This window comes from Macaca fascicularis, chromosome X, assembly GCF_037993035.2.
Source record: "Macaca fascicularis isolate 582-1 chromosome X, T2T-MFA8v1.1".
Classification (NCBI taxonomy): domain Eukaryota; kingdom Metazoa; phylum Chordata; class Mammalia; order Primates; family Cercopithecidae; genus Macaca; species Macaca fascicularis.
In genome coordinates, this window is record NC_088395.1 from 46865575 (window position 1) to 46874259 (window position 8685).

Consider the following 8685-nt stretch of genomic DNA (forward strand, 5'->3'; position numbering starts at 1 on the left):
TGGGTGAATTGGTTGAAGCCAGGAGTTGGAGAACAGCCTGGGCGATGTAGCAAGACCCTGTCTCTATGAAAAATTTGAAAATACAATTAGCTGGGCACAGTAGTGCTTGCCTGTAGTCTTGGCTACTCAAGAGGCTAAGGTGGGAGGATCACTTGAGCTCAGGAGTTTGAGGCTACAGTGAGCTATGATCACACCACCATACTCCAGCCTGGGCGACAGAGCAAGACCCTGTCTTTAAATAAATAAATAGCCTAGATTTCTTGCCAATTGATTAAAAGGGGAACTCCAAGGCATTACAAAGTACCAAGGAGACAGTAGAGAGGAGAGGACCTTGGGAAAGGTCCTCATAAAGTTTTTATGAACTCCTAGGTTCACCCCAACCTACACATGGATCTGATCCTAAACAGCATACCAAAGACTGTGATAATTGAACTAAGAGGCAGACCACCACCCAAGCCCTAGACTAGCCACTGGATAAAGCACATGTAGGACAGATCTGAATAGCATTACAAACTTTTGAAAACTGAATTGACTTTGGAGCCACTATCCAGAAAAGGCATGTCAGAACTTGTGATCTAAACCCAAGCATGTCTATTACAAGCTAAAACCCAATATGAATAAAACAAAAACCCAATAAAACAAAAATATGAATATTTCCCCATAGTATTAAAACAAGATACAAAGCCTTATAACATAATATTCAAAATGTCCAGGATACAACCCAAAATTATTCAATACCTGAAGAACCATGAAAATCCTAACTTGGGTGGGAAAAGGCAAATAGCAGACACCACTGCTGAGGTGACACCAATGTTGGAATTAACTTTAAAGCAGCTATTATAATGATGCTCCAACAAGTAAGGACAAATAATCTTGAAATGAATGTAAGGATAAAAGACTCAGCACAGGAGTAAAAGATAAAAGAAAAACCAAATTGAAATTTTGTCTGGGCACGGTGGCTCACACCTGTAATCCCAGCACTTTGGGAGGCCAAAGCGGGTAGATCACGAGGTCAGGAGTTCTAGACCAGCATGGCCAACATGGTGAAACCCCGTCTCTACTAAAAATACAAAACTTCACTGGGCATGGTGGCACGTGCCTGTAATCCTAGCTACTGGGAGGCTGAGGCAGGATAATCATTTGAACCTGGGAGGCAGAGGTTGCAGTGAGCCGAGATCACACCACTGCACTCCAGCCTGGGTGACAGAGTGACACTCCATCTCAAAAATTTAAAAAAAAAGAGAGAGATTTTATAAGTGAAGAATGCAATAGCTGGAATTTTAAAACTGGATGGATGCAATAGCAGAATAGAGATGAAAGAGTCAGTAAATATGAAAATAGATCAATAGAAATTATCCAACCTGAATAGCAGAGAGGAAAAACTGAGAAATAAATAAACAGAGCCATAAAGACCTAGAGGAGATAACAAAATATCTAACATTTGTGTCTTTAGAGTTACAGAAGGAGAAGAGAAACAGTGTGGTACAGAAAAAAAAAAGATGTGAAAATATTGTAACCGAGAACATTTCAGATGAAGCAAAAGACACCAACCTGCAGATTGAAGAACCTCAGCAAACCCCAAACAGGATAAACCCAAAGAATGAAAGCATAGACATATTCAAACTGCTGGAAAGAAAATAAGTTTAAAACAGAAAGATAAAAATGAGGACATATTACATACAGGGTAACAACAATTTGGATGACTATGGATTTCTCATCAGAAACCAAGAAGGTCATAAAGACATGCACAGCATTTTCAATGTGCTGAAAGAACTATTAACCAAAAATAACACATCCAACAAAAATAGATTTCGGTGTGAAGAAATAACACCAATACTGTACAATCTCTTCTAGAGAGTCGGACAGTTGAAGAAAAGAAAGCTACTTACCAATATCTCTCATGAACTTAGACATAAAAAGTCTTAACAAAATATTAGTAAATTGAATCTAACAATGTATAAAAAGAAGTATACACCATGACCAAGTGGTATTTATCCTAGGATTACAAGGCTTATTCAACATGAGAAAATCAATCAATGCAATCCACCATTTTACTGTCTAAGAAGAAAAGCGGCCAGATGTTCTTCCCCGAGAGTCGTCGGGGTTTCCTGCTTCAATAGTGCTAGGACGGAACCCGGCGCTCGTCCCCCATCCTGGCCGGCCGCCCATAGCCAGCCCTCGGTCACCTCTTCACCGCGCCCTCGGACCGCCCAAGGCCCCCGCCACCGCCGCTTCAGCGCCGCGCAGCCACCGCCGCTGCAGCTGCCGCCTGTCCTTAGCCTCCGCCATGACGACCGCGTCCACCTCGCAGGTGCGCCAGAACTACCACCAGGACTCAGAGGCCGCCATCAACCGCCAGATCAACCTGGAGCTCTACCCTTCCTACGTTTACCTGTCCATGTCTTACTACTTTGACCGCGATGATGTGGCTTCGAAGAACTTTGCCAAATACTTTCTTCACCAATCTCATGAGGAAAGGGAACATGCCGAGAAACTGATGAAGCTGCAGAACCAACGAGGTGGCCGAATCTTCCTTCAGGATATCAAGAAACCAGACTATGAGGACTGGGAGAGCAGGCTGAATGCCATGGAGTGTGCATTACATTTGGAAAAAAATTGTGAATCAGTCACTACTAGAACTGCACAAACTGGCCACTGACAAAAATGACCCCCATTTGTGTGACTTCATTGAGACACATTACCTGAATGAGCAGGTGAAAGCCATCAAAGAATTGGGTGACCACGTGACCAACTTGCGCAAGATGGGAGCACCCGAATCTGGCTTGGCAGAGTATCTCTTTGACAAGCACACCCCGGGAGACAGTGATAATGAAAGCTAAGCCTCAGGCTAATTTCCCCATAGCCATGGGGTAACTTCCCTGGTCACCAAGGCAGTGCATGCATGTTGGGGTTTCCTTTACCTTTTCTATAAGTTGCACCAAAACATCCACTTAGGTACTTTGATTTGTACCATTCCTTCAAACAAAGAAATTTGGTACCAAAAAAAAAGAAGAAGAAAAGCTGCATGATCATATTCACTGATGCAGAAAAAGCGTTGACAAAATTCAACATCCATTCATGATAGCTTTCAGCAAAATAGGAATAAAAGGGAACTTCTTTGACCTGATAAAGAGCAGGTACACCCCCCACCACCCCAACCCAAGAAAAAACCTCACAGGATATCTAGCATTATTCTTAAGATGAAAGACTGAATTCCTTCCCTCCAAGGTCGGGAAAAGGCAAGAAAGTCCACTATCACCACTCTTAGTCAACATTGTATTGGAACTCCAAGTCAGTGCACTAAGACAGAAAAAAAGAAATAAAAGGCATACGTATATAGCAGAAATCACACTATATAAGTTTTAATGGAATGCTGGGGAAACAGAGGAACTAAAAACAGAGGGAACAAAAAGAAAAGGGAGGAAAAAAGAGAAATTCTCAAAGAATATTAGAAAAATTCTCCTATTCATAGATAATATGATCATCTACTTAGAAAAATCCCATGAAATCTACAAAATCCTAGAACCAAATAAGTGAGTTTAGCAAGGTCTCCAGGTGCAAGTTCAGCACACAAAAACCAATCATATTTCTATATACAGGCTGTGTGCAATTGGAGATGATTTTTTAATTTATTATTATTATTATTATCATTTTTGGAGGAGTCTGACTCTGTCGCCCAGGCTGCACTGTAGTGGTGCGATCTCGGTTCACTGCAGCCTCCGCCTCCAGGGTTCAAGCGATTCTCCTGCCTCAGCCTCCCAAGCTGGGATTACAGGCATCCACCACTACGCCTGGCTAATTTTTGTATTTTCAGTAGAGATGAGGTTTTGCTGTGTTGGCCAAGCTGATCTCGAACTCCTGACCTCACGTGATCTGCCTGCCTTGGCCTCCCAAAGTGCTGGATTTACAGGTGTGAGCCACTGTACCCAGCCAAAAAATCTTTAAAATGTATCATTCACAATAGCATAAAATAAAAATATTTAGGTATAAAATTTTAACAAAACATGTCCAGCACCTATATGCTAAAATCTAAAAAATACTGATGAAAGGAATCAAAGAAGACCTGAATAAATGAAGAGACATGCCATGTTCATGGATTGAAAGACTAAATTTAGCAAAGATGTCAAATCTCTCCAAATTGATATACAGATTTAATAAAATTTCCATAAAAATCCCAGCCAAGTGAAATATAAAATTAATAGGAAAGTCAAAGTAACAGAACAGTCAACACAAAACAATTTTGAAAAAGAAGAATAAAATTAGAGGCCTCACAGTATCCAATTTAAGATGTACTGTAATGCTACTATGTAAAGTAATAAAGTGTAATCAAGGCAGGATAGCACTGGTGAAGGAATAGATATATACATCAATGGAACAAAATTAGAGTCCAGAAATAGGTCTACATACAAAATTGATTTTTCACAAAAGTGCAAAAGCAATTCAATGGACAAGGTACATTCTTTTCAATGAATTGTTTGGAATTATTGGGCATCCATACACAAAAAGAAGGAACTTTGAGCTAAATCTTATACCTGTACAAAAATTAATTTTAGGTAGATTATAGATTTAAATGTAATATACAAAACTGTGAAACAGTTACAAGAAAATATAAGAACACCTTCCTGATCTTGGATTAAGCAAAGAGTGCTCAGATATGACACGAAAAGCATAATCCTTACCTGAAAAAATTGATAATTGGACTGCATCAAAATTAAAAGTTTTTGCTCTGCAAAAGACACTTTTAAAGTAATGAAAAGACAAGCCACAGAGTGGGAGAAAATATTTACAAAACATCTTCAACAAAGGACTTATATCCATAGTATATAAGAAATTCTCCAAACTTAACAGTAAGAAAACAACCCTGTTGAAAAATGGGCAGAAGGTGGCCAGGCGCGGTGGCTCAAGCCTGTAAGCCCAGCACTTTGGGAGGCCGAGACGGGCGGATCACGAGGTCAGGAGATCGAGAGACGATCCCGGCTAACACAGTGAAACCCCGTCTCTACTAAAAAATACAAAAAAATAGCCGGGCGAGGTGGCGGGCGCCTGTAGTCCCAGCTACTCGGGAGGCTGAGGCAGGAGAATGGCGTAAACCCGGGAGGCGGAGCTTGCAGTGAGCTGAGATCTGGCCACTGCACTCCAGCGTGGGCGACAGAGCAAGACTCTGTCTCAAAAAAAAAAAAAAAAAAATTGGGCAGAAGGTTTAAACTAACACTTTACATGTGGATGAGAAATCATTACATGAAGAGATGTTTAACACCATTAGCCATCAGGGAAATAAAAATTAATACCATGATTGCCACCTATTAGATTGAGTTAGAATATTAAAAATAGAATGACTAAATAAAAAATACAACACCAATTGGAGGTGAGAACGAAGAGCCCCGGAACTCTCATACGTTGCCGGTGGGAATGCAAAATGGTAAGCCACGCTGGAAGACAGTTTGGCAGTTTCTTATAAAGTTAACATGCATTTATCCATAAGAACAAGCAATCCCATTCCTAGGTATATATGTATATATCCAAGGGAAGTGAAAACGTATTCATCCAAAAACCTGCATATGGATTTTTTTGTTGTTGTTTTGAGAGAGTCTCGCTCTGTCGCCCAGGCTGGAGTGCAGTGGCACAATCTTGGCTCACTGCACCCTCTGCCTCCCAGGTTCAAGCAATTCTTGTGCCTCAGCCTCCAAGTACCTGGAATTATATGTATGTGCAACCATGCCCAGCTAATTTTTGTATTTTTAGTAGAGACGGGGTTTCACCATGTTGGCCAGGCTGACCTCGAACTCCCGACCTCAAGTGATCCGCCCTCCTCGGCCTCCCAAAGTGCTGGGATTACAGTTGTGAGTCATCACGCCCAGCTTTTTACATGGATGTTATTAGCAGCTTTATTTATAATAGCCAAAAACTGAAAACAACCCAAATGTCCTTCAGTGGGTGAATGAATAAAAAACCATTGTATGTTCATACAATGGAATACCATTCAGCACTAAAAATGAATGAATAATTGATATACTAATAATTTGGATGACTATCAAAGGCATTATGCTGAGTGGAAGTGAGTCTCAAAAGGTTACACACTATATGATTCCATTTTATGACATTCTTGAAAAGATAAAAGTATAGTTAGAGAGAACGGATCAGTAGTTTCTGGGGCTTAGTGGGAGGGGGAGGGTATAACTATAAAGGGATAATACAACGGAGGTTTGGGGATGATGGAACCATCCTATATTCTGATTGCAGTGATGGTCGTATGAGTCTGTACATGTGTTAAATTCAAATAATTGTACAAGAAAAATAAATATTACTGTAAGTTAATTTAAATAATTTTTCTCTGTCACGTGTTAACAAACCCTCTGCTTGCCCTTGGACATGCTACAATTTTATATTAGTTTAAGATGGTGGTTAAGGCCTCAAGAAGTCCCCAAGAGCTGTGTCCTGGGTTCAGGTGCCCTGAAATGTGGCAGGTAAGGAAAACTGAAACCTTAAATTCAGGCACACCCACAGGATACTATGAAATATATGGGCATAAATACTAGCATCGGAGGGGCGTGGTGGCTCACGCCTGTAATCCCAACACTTTGGGAGGCCAAGGCGAGAGGATCACTTGAGGTCAGGAGTTTGAGACCAGCCTGGCCTACATGGTGAAACCTCATCTCTACTAAAAAATAGGAAAATTAGCCGGGTGTGTTGGCAGCATCTGTATTCCCAGCTACTCAGGAGGCTGAGGGAGGAGAATCGCTTGAACCCAGGAGGCAGAGGTTGCAGGGAGCCAAGGTCGCGCCACTGCACTCCAGCCTTGGTGACAGAGGGAGACTCAGTCTCAAGAAAAAGAAAAAGAACCAGGAAGGAAGCTTCTGCCCTCTGGCTGCCTTCCACTCTTCCACGAGTGCCTCCCATTGGCAGCACCTCAGTAGCAGCAACCAGGCCTCCTAAGAGGCCCTCATATCTATTCTGCAGGGCCTTTGCTCTATACCCCCAGGTTCTGGGAATCCTACCTCTTCCCTGCTGTACTTTCAAGTTTAGGGATAGTAGCTGCTTCTTGTAGTTATCTCTGGGTTCTCTCACAGTTGCCTTTTTGCTGTCTCATTTCTGCAACACCTGTGTAACCATTTCCTTATCTTAACCTCCTCTGTGGGAACATGCGGTGGCCTGTTTTCCTGTGGCCCCTGACTGATACTCCAGCCTCTGGAGATTTGAAGTATAGAGTCAGAGGGCAACCAGTTGTAAGGCTGACCCTGAATTCCTTGTGTTTGGCCTCTGCTTGCATTTGTTCCTGCACTGGAAGATAAAATCACAATTCCAAAGCGCGGTACACAAGGCCTATGGTAGAGTTTGCCGGTGGTTCCTAATATTTCTGATTCCCTTCTTGCAAAACAGGTGGATTGCATTGATTGCATTTTTCACCTCTTTGATGTTTTAGGTGACTTTATGACCTGCTTTGGCCAACGAAATGAGAATAGAAGTGGTGAATGTCATTTCTGGGCAAAAGTATTTAAGAGCAGATGCATGTGTTCTCTCCACCTGCTGCAGTGAGTCCTAAAGCCTCAGGCTGAGATGGTAAATTATAAGGTGGAAAAGCCTGTGTGTGACATGTAGCCTGGCAGATAATTTTTATTTTACTTCATGGTTGTGACCACAGTGTAAAGTAGCCTATCTTAACTAATGATACATTTGTCGTTCACCCCCGTCACCTCCCTTCCTTCTCACTCTTCTGTAAATGCATCAAGATATCTTATACCTTTGGGCTGTGCATATGTTCCACCTCTTGCCTTACCAGTCATTTTGACCTGGCAGCTGCTGCTAGTTGTTCAAATCCCAATTCAGATGCTACCTACTCCAAGAAGCCTCCTTCATCTAGATTTGGGATGTTTCCTATATTTTCTCCTAATAGCTCATGTTTGCTTTTTTTTTTTTTTTTTTTTTTAGACAGAGTCTTCTGTCACCCAGGCTGGAGTACATTGGCATGATCTCGGCTCACTGGGTTCAACATATTCTTCTGCCTCAACCTCCCTAGTGGCTGGGACTACAAGCATCACCATGCCTGGCCAATTTTTTTTTTTTTTTTTTTTTTTTTTGTATTTTTAGTGGAGACAGGGTCTTGCCATGTTGGTCAGACTGGTCTCGAACTCCTGGGCTCAAGTGATCTGCCCATCTTGGCCACCCAAAGTGCTGGGGTTAAAGGCGTGAGCCACTGCCACGCCTATAAACAAGGCCTCCTGTTTACTTTTAACATGATATTTCCCACATTGCATCATATTATCAGATTATTTGTTTATATACCCACTTTATATTAAGTTCTTTGGAGGCAGGGATGGAGTGCCTTCTGTTGTAATTTTTGCTGTTGTTTTATTTGTTTAGCTCTAGTTTAAAAAATGCATTGAGCATAATGCCTGGTACATAGCAGATATTCAAAAATATTTGTTGAAAGAATAAATTATTTTAGCAAAATAAATAAATACATTTATTATAAAGTATAAATAAAGCAGAGGATATGTTTTTTAAAATTTAGCTATATACTTATAATGCAATTTAATTGGAAGTCATTTTGTGCATTCCATATTTTGTCAAGGTACCCCATGTGGATGCTTGGTCATCTACTTTATTTAGAATTCATATCTCTTAGACATTATTTGCTTTTTTCTAATGTATTTTCTGCCTCTTTCTTACTCTTGTTCCTCTGTTTCT

At 41.1% G+C, this 8685-nt stretch overlaps 1 pseudogene; it reads left to right on the forward strand.

Annotated features, from left to right (window-relative positions):
* The first annotated feature begins 2264 nt into the window (after positions 1-2264).
* Positions 2265-2932, forward strand: LOC102117478 (ferritin heavy chain pseudogene; annotated as a pseudogene).
* Positions 2933-8685: the final 5753 nt, after the last annotated feature.